Raw genomic sequence first — 11,078 nt, forward strand, 5'->3', positions numbered from 1 at the left:
AAATCCCACTATAAAGTAGCCCAAAACCTCCGCACATGCTCATCATAAACTTCCTCCTAAACCAGTATCTCAAAAACCCCAAAAAACTCAAATACACCTTGAAAATGACACAACTGCTAATAAAAACAAACACCCAATAAAAATTAAATCAAACCAACTCACTAGACTCAAAACTGTACAACTGACCCTAAACGTTACTAAAAAAAGTCCCCAAAGCTCTACCTTTTTGCTAATGCACAAATAATAACCTATAATCTATAAAAGTTCTTTGAAAAAATTAAAAAAAAACCACCATGAAAATAAAAAACCTAAACCATTAAAATACTAAAAAACATCACTACCTAAATTAAAAAACGTATTGCCTATAAAAACCCACCATATAAATGCCCCTGTCCCAAAAAATAAAAATAAAATAACTGTCAAACCAGAAAGAAATCAGAACTTAGGAACACCAAAACCATAGCGTTCAAGAAGTCACACCACATCCCTCATCATACACCAACTACAAACAACATAAAACAATACAATGAATTCTTAAAAACCACCTTAAGACCACTACATTGAAAAACATTTCAAAAATTAAAAACTGCATTTAACAAAAGCCATCTAATAAATTCACACCCAAAACTCCAGCAGCCCAGCTGGCCCTACCAAAGCTCTAGGTTCATACATACAGTAAACAAAACCAAAATCCCAGTAATACCCATCAGAAATCTAGGAAATAATCCTATTGAAATTAATCCTGCTTCAAATACAAACCAACCCATCCAGAAAGTCAGCTTCACTCAATAAACAATTTACACAGAGTTAATAATACCAAAAAATGAAACAACACACCATATACCACCAATGAATATCATAGTGAAGGAAAAAAAAACCACTACATTTTTTCCTTTTTCTTTTTTAAACTAACTTCTTTTATTAGCTAGAACAAAAGATTTTGCCAGGACTGTAACAACAACAACAACTTCTTTTGCTTCTTCTCCTTCTGAAATGTCCCTTCTCACTCCCAAATTCCTTTCAACGCCTGAGTTTACATCCAAGCAAAAAAGCAAAATTCGTGCACTCGTCCGTCCGATGCTCCTGTCAGATTCTCTCTTTCCCTCCACATCTTCTTACACTTTCAGTCTTCACGCTGTCCCGCCGTGATGAGTCTGACAGAAGAATTGGCACATGTTAACAGAGCATTTCCCTCCCTCCCTCCCTCCCTCTGCTTTCCTCAGCGCATTTCAATCCATCCCAGGCCTGCAGTGATGCACGCTCACCCCAAAGCTCACAGCAAGCATGCAGCAGCTCAGGCTCACTCGGCTCCAGGGCCCAGAGCCTGCAGGCCCTGCAGCTGCCACACGGATGGACCTGGTTCCCTCCCCGGGTGCCCAGAGGGAAACCTGAGGGCAGGCGTCCACCCCGAGGGGGCACCCGCAGCCCCGGGCAGGCATGGAGTCGCCGGCTGCTCTCTGGGGACGAGACCCTCCCTGCAGGCCACACTGCCTCGGCCTCTCCCTCCCTGGGGGACAGGCACCTCCAGGGTCTGTGACCAGCCCCCTTCCGTCAGCATCCAGGGGCTCTGTCAGAGCCAGAGGGCTCAATTCGTGGGGAGTACCGATGGCACACAAATGGCAGCCCGAGGAAATCGTGTTCTGGCCTCTAAGTGCTTGGGACAGGGTCTGATTTTTTGTTTTGTACTTGTATGAAGATTAGTACAACGGGGCTCTGACGGATGACGTGGCAACACAGAATTAAAAACTCCTCGATAGGATTACATTGACTTCTAGGAAAAGACAAAAGCTTAGGGCCCTTCTGAAATCTACTTTTAATCCAAAGCACGGGGATTGTCAGCATGCTGCACCTTCCAGCTTTTCAAAGCAGCTTCCCGCTGAAGACCAGGAAACATTGATTTCTACAGAAACAATGGGCAACCCCCAGGCTAATCTCAGCACTACTGTTTAATAGGGGACCTGCCAGCGCGCCAGTCCAGCTGCAAGTGTGCTTTACTTCAGTCTAACATCCCCACAAAATTCTTCTCACAACTTCCAACCCTGAAATCTTACTTTCCCCTAAAGCTTCTCTTCATTAGCAATTTCCAAGTAACATGGTATTTTTACAACATTCAAAAATGTCATGCTGGACTGTGCTAGAGAGTAATCTGCAAATATAAGCTTAGCAAAGTTTGAATTGACTTGTCCAGAGAAAAAAACTACAAGTGAACACCTACACCTGCCTACAAAGAGCTAACAAGCCCCTGGCAGCTGCCAGCATCAAAGCACAGCGGATGTCTCTAATACAGGGTAAGGATAACAATATCACCTTCTGTTCTCTCCAGCTTCTTTTCCCTGCAGTCCTATTTTGCTTCTTATGATTTTTTTAGTCCCCGTATCTTCTTGGACAGCACTGAGCCCGACGACAAGGACACGAGAGTCTTTCCCTGCCGTAGGGAGAGAACCAGGAAAACAGCTAAAATAAGAACAGGGCAGTTTGAAATTCATACTTGCAACGAGAAGCAGCGCCTAACCAACAGAACAAAAGTAAACAAAGCACGACACCTCCCTGGGGACAGAAGACTCACAAACTCTCCAGGATTTACAATTCTAGCCACCAACCCCTTCAGGACAGCAGCCAAGTGTCCCCTGGGGTGGTGCTGCACCAAAGAACCATCTGAGAGGTTCCAAAGAGTGAAATGCACAATATTTTGCAAAGACAAAAAATCTTGCAAAATAACAAAAATACAATAGATGTAAACTACAGGGCAAGAGTACAAGTGTTACCTTTGGGAGCCGGAACCATCCAGGTGAGCACCTGATAACTGGATCCTCACCAGAGTTTGAACCCCTCAGGACACAGAAGGGTTTTCCCCAGGAATTTCACAGACTGAGTTTTGACAGAAGCACGCTCGCCGGATCCTCAGAAACGTCGCCCATTCTCCAGGCGTCTGGAGAGAACTGCAAATGGCTCTCACGTAGTTGGAGCTGCTTCTGTAAGGTCTCAGGGTGAATTTCACCAGATGCAACCAAATTGGGCAACTCCCAGTGGGACAGAAGGAACCCAAAGCTTGGGTAAGCAGAGCTGCAGCAAATACTGAGGAAACAAACATAACAGCGTAAAAAATAATAAACCATCCTTTTTTTTCTCTTGCTTTTGTTTTTTTTTTCTTATTCAGATCAGCATAGCAATTAAAGAGAAGGTGAAAAACTCACCATTACTGAACATTTCATCACCTGTAAGCTGAGCATCCTTAGCATAGGGGACTCCAAAGTTAAAATTCACCGATCCCTGGGAAATGAAACCAAATATCGTATGGTAAACAATCAAACAGCAGACATAAAAATTTGTTTCCTCTAAGGACTTTCAGGTACGTATGTATCTTTGCATTACACATTAGAACATACACTTTATACCATCACCTAATACATAATAATTTACCTTTAAATTCTGATAGTATAGCATGAATTTTTAACTTAAACTGGTGATCTATCATTATTCAGTTGGTGCCTAAAGTTATTTCTGCTGTCACGTTCAAAAAAACATGAATTTTTTTTACTGGAATGAGCAATTGATTTCAAAGTCATCACAAGCCCACCAAAACACAAAGCTGGCTTCACTGGACGGGTCTGTGAGCTAGAAGTAGTTAGGCTTGTACTTCCGTCTTGTTCTTCCAGAACCAATAAATGCTGTCAACAAAACCAGGATCTTTAGCCCACTGCTGTGAAAGATTCTACAAGGATGATGGTTTGATTTGTGTTTAGAAGTTTTGATTTGAAATGGCCAGTCCAATGGATAAAGACAGTTTAAGTAGTATTACATTACTATTGTTATTATTTCTATTATGATTTTTACTAGTACTACTACTATTGTTATCACCTGCTACTGGAAGAAACAAACCAGTAGTACCTATACTTAATTACTTTCATTTCCAGAAAATAATAAAGAAAAAGAACCAAACCAAAAAAAGTCACTTCCTACCTTTTATATCAAGGGATGAAAAATTTCTCTTGGGCTCTTCTCCAATTGATCAAGACTCATAGCACTGAAAGGCAAACAAAACAGTGCTTTACAGAAGGCCAAGTGCACGTTTCAAGGCTGAACCACCAACTGACTGCAGTGACAGCACTTACAACGTAAATCGTTCCCAGAGCCTCTGTTCAATGGAATGTTCTGTGGAACTGCCATTTCTTTCCCAAAACACTAACTTCCAACACTTCCTAAACTTATCTTGTATTTTAAAACCACAGAAGTTAGTGAGACTCTGTGCGGAGGTCAGCTTTAAATTTATTTCCTTCTAAAGCTCAGAGCTCTGTTCCATCACCCTTCCCTTCGGCTCTACACTGGATCATGGTGAGCATTTGAGGAGTGCTCAAGAACCAATTCGATTTCTCTCTTTTTCTAGTTCTCTCTACTCTTAAATAATGCAAGACAAGTCAAATGAAAAATGACAAGTTCAGCATCAAAGTCACACTTTTTCCCTTTGTCTGCTCAAGAACAGGCTCTAAATCCACTTCTTGCTGCCTTCAACGATTAAGACTTGCAAAACCATTTTGACATGTTTTACAGCTTTATCATAAAACCCACAGAACGCAAGCTCTGAATTACAGGAAAAGGTCATTCACAGGCAATTATCTAAAGGGACCACTTACTTGTAAATACATACCTTGATAGAGATCGCACTGAGAACGTTTCTGTGGGACTCTAAGGGAGACATATTTTCTGAGTATCCTGTAAACAAGAAAAGCTACGATATATTACAAGACATCCCCGCTTTTTCTACATATTCAAATAGGATTTTTAATAAAAACAATTCAGTTAAAAAAGAAGGAAGAAAATCAAGGTAATTTTACTCAGCTATATTTACTCCCGATTTAGAGGGAAAAAAAAGTCACGGGTGCTGCAAAGAAAAAAAAAGTGAACCATAAACGCTTACAGTAGAATTTTAAAACAAGTGCTTGCATAAAAGAATCTTATGGAACGTGAAGTAGAAAAAAAAGTGAAACCACTATCAGACCTGCCTATTTTCTCACCATTGTACAAGAAAATCCTAAAAGCATTATAAAGTCGCTGCCTGAAACTGGTCATGGGATGTAACCAAGAACAATTGAGGCATTTAGGCTAATCTAGACAGAAACCTTTTCTGGATGCAAGTGTCAAATCACAAGTTTTGTCTTTCAGAAGCTCGACAATGCTGGAAAGCATTTTCCCTGGGGCTCGGGAGGGCAGGGGCGGAAGGGGGGGTGGCTTTGCAGCTCGCACCTGTGCCATCCGAAGCACACAGCCCGCCCGCTCCCTGCGCTGGGCATTCTCCCGGCCATCTCTGGCTTTACCGCCCAGCGCCGCTCCATCCGCTGTCACGGCACAAAGAGCCACGGGCACTAACGCAGGCAGCAGCCCCGCCATGCCGGCGATACCGCAGCGCTCCCTGCTCGCAGCGCCCAACACGCGGCGGAGCCGCCTCCGCCCGCAGCACCGGCAGCAGCCCGAGGGAGACGGCTGCAGCTCGGGGGCTCCTCCGGCGCCTCCGCCAGCCCGAGGGCGGCCGCCCCACCGGGACCGCGGCAGCGCCCGGCGCCGCTCGCCCGGGGCGGCTCCCGCAGCTCCCGGCCCGCGGCAGCAAAGCACCGCCTCGCCCTCCGCCATCGGCGGGCGGCAGCGCCCCCGCCCCCGGCACCGCTGAGGGAGGCCGAGGAACCGGGCGGACGCTCCTTCCGCGCTGCTCAGCTCCGCGCGGGCGGCCAGACGGAGGCTGCGCCCCTCCAGCGTCGCTGTCCCGCGCGGGAGAGGCGCCGGCAGCTGCGCGCGCACAGCCCCGCGCGGCCGCCTGGCACGCCAGCCACTCATGTGCCGCGTCAGCCGTTGCGTCACACGCCGCGCCGGCAGCATGGCCTGCCGGGAGTTGTAGTCTCGGGCTGACAGCCACCGCTCCGTCCCCCGCCACCGGCAGCTGCAGTCCCTCCTGGGCATCAAACGGGTCCTTCGCCCCCGGGCGGGGAAGGACCTGAGGCAGCACCGCTCCTCCCCAATGCCCTCTCTTTTTCCCTCCAACTCTTTTTACTTTTTTCACTCTGTTTTTCACCACTTCCCTTCCCTTTTCCTTTTCCCTTTCCTTTCCTTTCCCTTCCCTTCCCCTTTCTTGTATTTCTAATCTTGGTTTACCTTTCCACCTTTAGAATACAAAAAACAGCAGTAGAAACTTGCAGGCTACCCGAGAGGAAAAAAAAAAACTCCATAACGAAAATGATTTAAAGAAAACTATTTATTCCCTGGGAGCCTGACATTTTCTACTGCTGCACGTGACATAGAGCTTTTATTCCTTCTTATAGATAGTTGATATTTTATATATATTTATCGTTTATATTGATGTATTATATTAATAACTATATATAATATGCACCTTATTCAAAAAATATACGGGAAATATTTTTTAAATTATTTACCATATCTACTGCTACAACTTATTTTTCCTTATATTTCTAATTTTTATATAAATCTTTAATGTGTTTATGATATACTTCTATACTCATATTTCTACCTTTATATTATTTGTATTTGTAATTTTTACACGAAAACCCCTGCTTTGGCAAAGAAAAAACAAAACCATCCATTATTTTAAACTACCTAAATGTTTTTTTATATTTGTATTTATCATAATATACAACAAATGATAGATATAGATAGATAGATAGATCACATCCGTATTTATATCTATTTTATATCCATTTCCTATAATATTTTTCATAAAATATATGCAGTATCACTTGTATTATATATTGTATCAATTTATGTTATTTTACATTTACAATTTAATATTAATTTTTTAGATATCTGCATATAGTTGCAATACATTTATATACTTGTATTTTTGTTTGGGTTGTATTTACATTTGTATTCTCTATTCATAAATCTAAAAACATACACAATACTCTATTAAAATTAGAATAACTTATTGTAACATATAATGACTTATGTTACATGTTAAATTTTAAAAATTGACCGAATATATAAAAATAAAATTGGCTCATTCCCATTGCTACACATCTATTTCTTTTGTTTCAATATAGTTAGAGTCATAATTGCATATTTAAAATCCAATTCCTAAATGAAATGACGAAACAAACAGCATCAAATTCCCACCAATGTCTTCCAAAAACATCAAGATACCTCCAACAGCCAAACAAGTGTCAGCGAAAAAACAAAGAACACTCTTTTCAATAACAATTCTCATCAGGACAGAAAAATGGAACCAAAATAAAAGAAAATCCTATAGAAACACACACAGCAAATTACAAAAAGTACTAAAAAAAAGTCAAACCAATCTACTAAACTCAAGCCAGTGCCACTCACCCTGAACGACGTTACTAAAAAAAAACCCAACAAAATTCTACCTCTACACTAACTCAAGGAATAAACAATCCTCTGTAAAAATAACTTTAAAACCTGAACTAATTAACAAAATGGAAAAACATCTCAACCACTAAAAACTAAGAAATTAACTACCCAAATAAATAAATACTTTAAAAACCCACCATATAAATACCCATGTTCCCAAAAAAAAACCCTGATAAACAATACTCAAATACATTAAAAGACAACAACAAGAAGAAAATAAAGAAACCAACAACAAGAATAATACCAAAAACCAGATAAACTTAAATCTGCAACCAAAAAATTATTCCCAACTGAATAAACCCATAGTGCCTCAAGCTATCAAAATAAAAATACCACCTAGAAACAAACACAAAGACTAAAGACAAACGTAACCATAAACAATGTCCCCCAAATTACCCGGAACCATAAAACATACACTACAATCAAATAAACCAAACAAATAAAAGCCCTGGAAGACGATAAACACACATGCAATTATAAAGATTAAAAACCCGCTGCTATGAACGACAGGACGCTACCTCAAGCCCCCCGAAACAAACACTACACACTCACGCTAATAAAAGCCACCGCAACAGAATTAAAATCCGAACCGCTGCTTCGCGCTACGACCCGTAAAAACCATTGCGCGCCCTTCTAAACATAATACCCGGAAAAAAAAAAAAATAAATAAAATCCGACTACAAAACCCAATCCAAAACAAACCATTATCATCCCTACCGGCACCGAGAACCGTGCCCACTCAGGAAGAACACCGTATCCCTTAGCGGACACCCGCTGCAAACCGAACCCAGCGATGCCATCAACGCCTCCAAAGCGCCTCCGAGCCACGGCACCGCCGAACGTGGAGCGGCCGAACCCCGCGCTCGCTGCCGGCCCCGGACGGAGCGCGGCTCCCGGCAGGAAAGCGGCTCCTGCGGCGGCCGCTCCGGCACGCGGGGCCGGCGCCGTCCCGGGGAGCCCCGCCCGCTGCCCCTGCCCGGCGGGGCCGGCACCGGGCCCGGGGCTACCGGCGGCGCCCGAGCCCCGCGCCCGGAGCGGACGGAGCGGCCGGCACCGCCCGGGCCGGCGCAGCAGCGCCCGCGCCGCCTCTGCCGCCCTCGGCCGGCCCGGCCCGGCTCCGCTCGGCTCCGCACGGCTCGCACCGGCGCGGCTCCGCCACTGCCGCCCTCGGCCGGCCCGGCCGCGCCGAATCCCCCGTGCGCCCCGGCAGCTGCCCGGGCCGTGCCAGCAGCGCTCCCGAGCGGGAACGTTCCGCGCCGGGCCGCGGGCATGGGCAGCGCCCTCCAATGCAGCGGCACAGCCCCATTGCAGCCCTGCAAACGCTGCCGGAGCTGCGGCTTCCCGCAAGCCAGCCCCGAAACCGCAGACGGGGCTCACCTCACTTCAACAAGGGCAAAGAAATGTGTTCTCCCCTCCAATTTCACCCCCTAGGAGAGCAGAAAAGAAGGGGCGCTCCCCAAATGAAAGCCTTCGACTGATGGGAAAGGGCGATTTCGAAGGGCGATTTCTCCATTCAAACCCTTCAAAAGGAGGGACACAAGGGCTGCCCCCTCCATTTAAACCCGAGGGTGGTGAAAATGGGGTGGCTGCCTTCAAATCAAACCCAGAATACCACAAGAATACTTTTCCCATTCCCCTTAGAATAGAACGCAGGGATTCCCTGTCACCCCCGGGATACCCCTAACAGCCTGGAAAAGGCAGCTTTTCCTGCAATCAACACCCTTAAAACCACAAGTCAAGAGGGATCCCCTCAGGTCAAACGCAGACAATAAAAGAAGAGGAGCTGCTTCCTTCTCCTTAATTCCTTTTGTCTTCATAAGCTCCATTTTTGTTCCTGGGGAACCGGAGAGGGACTGGCAAGATGAAATTGCAAAGGGGAAGGAGAAAATTCCCCGCTCCGAACCCACACGGGCTCACCTGTTCGGCTGCTGCTCCCCGGCACAAAGATTCGTCCCTCGGCGCCTCCTTTAAGCGATGCTCCACGTACCCAAGCGCGGATCCAGGCGTTGCCCCCGACCCTGTGGGAAGCTCTCGCAGTCCTTCCATGAGACAGCGCCGGGAGCGCCCCATAAACCCCTCCACTCAGCAGCTCCATGCAAAAGGGAGCTGAGACAAAGCCTCCCCCTAAAACAGCCGCGCCCCGGCAGGAGCCGGCCCCTCATCATCCTCACACTCACACCTGGGCTGCTCCGAGCCCCCATCATCCTCACACTCACACCTGGGCTGCTCCGAGCCCTCATCATCCTCACACTCACACCTGGGCTGCTCCGAGCCCCCATCATATATTTTTCATATTTATATTCGCATTTATATTTAGAATTTATATTACTGTATAATAAAAATTATATTATATATTGCATCTCTTCATGTTACTTACATAGATTTCTATTTCTATTCATAGTTTGGTATTATATCTTTATATCTCTATATATTTATTACATATTTCTGTATGTCTATTTACATTTCTATAGTACTTATATTATTTAAAATAAAACCCCTGCCTCTAACCATATAAAAAGCAAAGACACCCCTTTATTTAAAACACATTTAAAATTTTAAAAATAATTTTGTTTGTCATAATTCTATTCACATCTATATTTGTAATTTTCATTTGTTATATTTATAGATATTATATATATTGGAGAGAATACCTTTTTATTTAATAATAGGTATATTCTTTTGACACAATAGATTTCTTTTACTGATATTTATATATATTAAATATTTATTGATATCGACATATAGATGATATATTTGGATTTCTAGTTTTATATTTTTTATGAAATCTCCAGCCTATACCCCAATAAAAGCCAAACAATCCCCAATTTATTTAAACTATATTTAAACATAAATCCTGTCACGGCTGCATTGCACAGCAGTGCCCCAAACTAATCTGACACTTGTTCATCTCCTGGACCTGAATCTGAACCCGCTCACCTTGATCGCACCTGGCAGAACCATTTTCGTACCTTTTTCTGGCATTTCTTGGGTTTTTTCTTGAATTTTTTGTGGCCTTTATTGCCTCTCTTTCTTGCCTTGTTTCTTGATTTTTTTTCTGGCACTTCTTGGGTTTTTTTCTTCGTTTCTTCTTGCCCATCTTGGTGTTTTTTCTGGTTTTTCCTTGCCCCCCCTTGGTTTTTTTTTTTTTTTTCAGTTTATTTTTTTTTTCCCTGTTTTTTTTTTTCTGTGGTATTTCTGGGATTTTTCTTGCCCATCTTGGATTTTTCAGGGAGGGGGGGTGTTTCTCGCCCATCCCGAGGTATTTTCTGTGGCTTTGTTTTTTGTTGGTTTCTTTTTTCTTTTCTTTTTATTTTTTTCCCTAGGTTTCTCCTTGCCCTCTTGGTTTTTGGGTTTTTTTTGTCTGTCTTCCTTCTTTCCTCCCTTCCTTCCTGTCCTTCCATCTTTCTTCCTTTCATTTCCTTTCCTTATTTTCTTTTTTTCTTTTTCTTACTTTCTTTCTTTCCCTGCATTTCTAATCTTGGTTTTCCTTTCTAGCTTTAGAATAAAAAAGCAGCAGTAGTAACTTTCAGGCTACCTGGGAGTAAAAAAAACTCCAAAACGAAAATGATTTAAAGAAAACGATTTATTCCCTGGGAGCCTGAAATTTTCTACAGCTGCACTTGACAGAGAGCTTTTATCCCTTCTTATCGATAGTTGATATTTTATACTTATACAGCGCCCCCTGCCGTGTGCACCGGCGCACT

The 11,078-nt window shown here is 43.8% G+C and overlaps 1 long non-coding RNA gene across 4 annotated transcripts; it reads right to left on the reverse strand.

Moving 5' to 3' along the window:
- Positions 1–907: 907 nt before the first annotated feature.
- LOC134431790 (uncharacterized) lies at positions 908–8,219 on the reverse strand. 4 transcript variants are annotated; one of them, XR_010031099.1, is made up of 6 exons: positions 8,092–8,219; positions 4,646–4,710; positions 3,961–4,024; positions 3,195–3,270; positions 2,308–3,075; positions 908–1,154 (listed from the first exon to the last, which is right to left on the reverse strand). It is a non-coding gene; the product is annotated as an uncharacterized LOC134431790 (long non-coding RNA). The 4 variants fall into 4 exon arrangements; XR_010031100.1 differs by lacking the exon at positions 8,092–8,219 and adding an exon at positions 5,242–5,489; XR_010031098.1 differs by lacking the exon at positions 8,092–8,219 and having other exon boundaries at positions 2,308–2,425; positions 2,766–3,075; positions 4,646–5,489.
- Positions 8,220–11,078: the final 2,859 nt, after the last annotated feature.

This window comes from Melospiza melodia, chromosome Z (genome assembly GCF_035770615.1).
Source record: "Melospiza melodia melodia isolate bMelMel2 chromosome Z, bMelMel2.pri, whole genome shotgun sequence".
NCBI lineage: Eukaryota > Metazoa > Chordata > Aves > Passeriformes > Passerellidae > Melospiza > Melospiza melodia.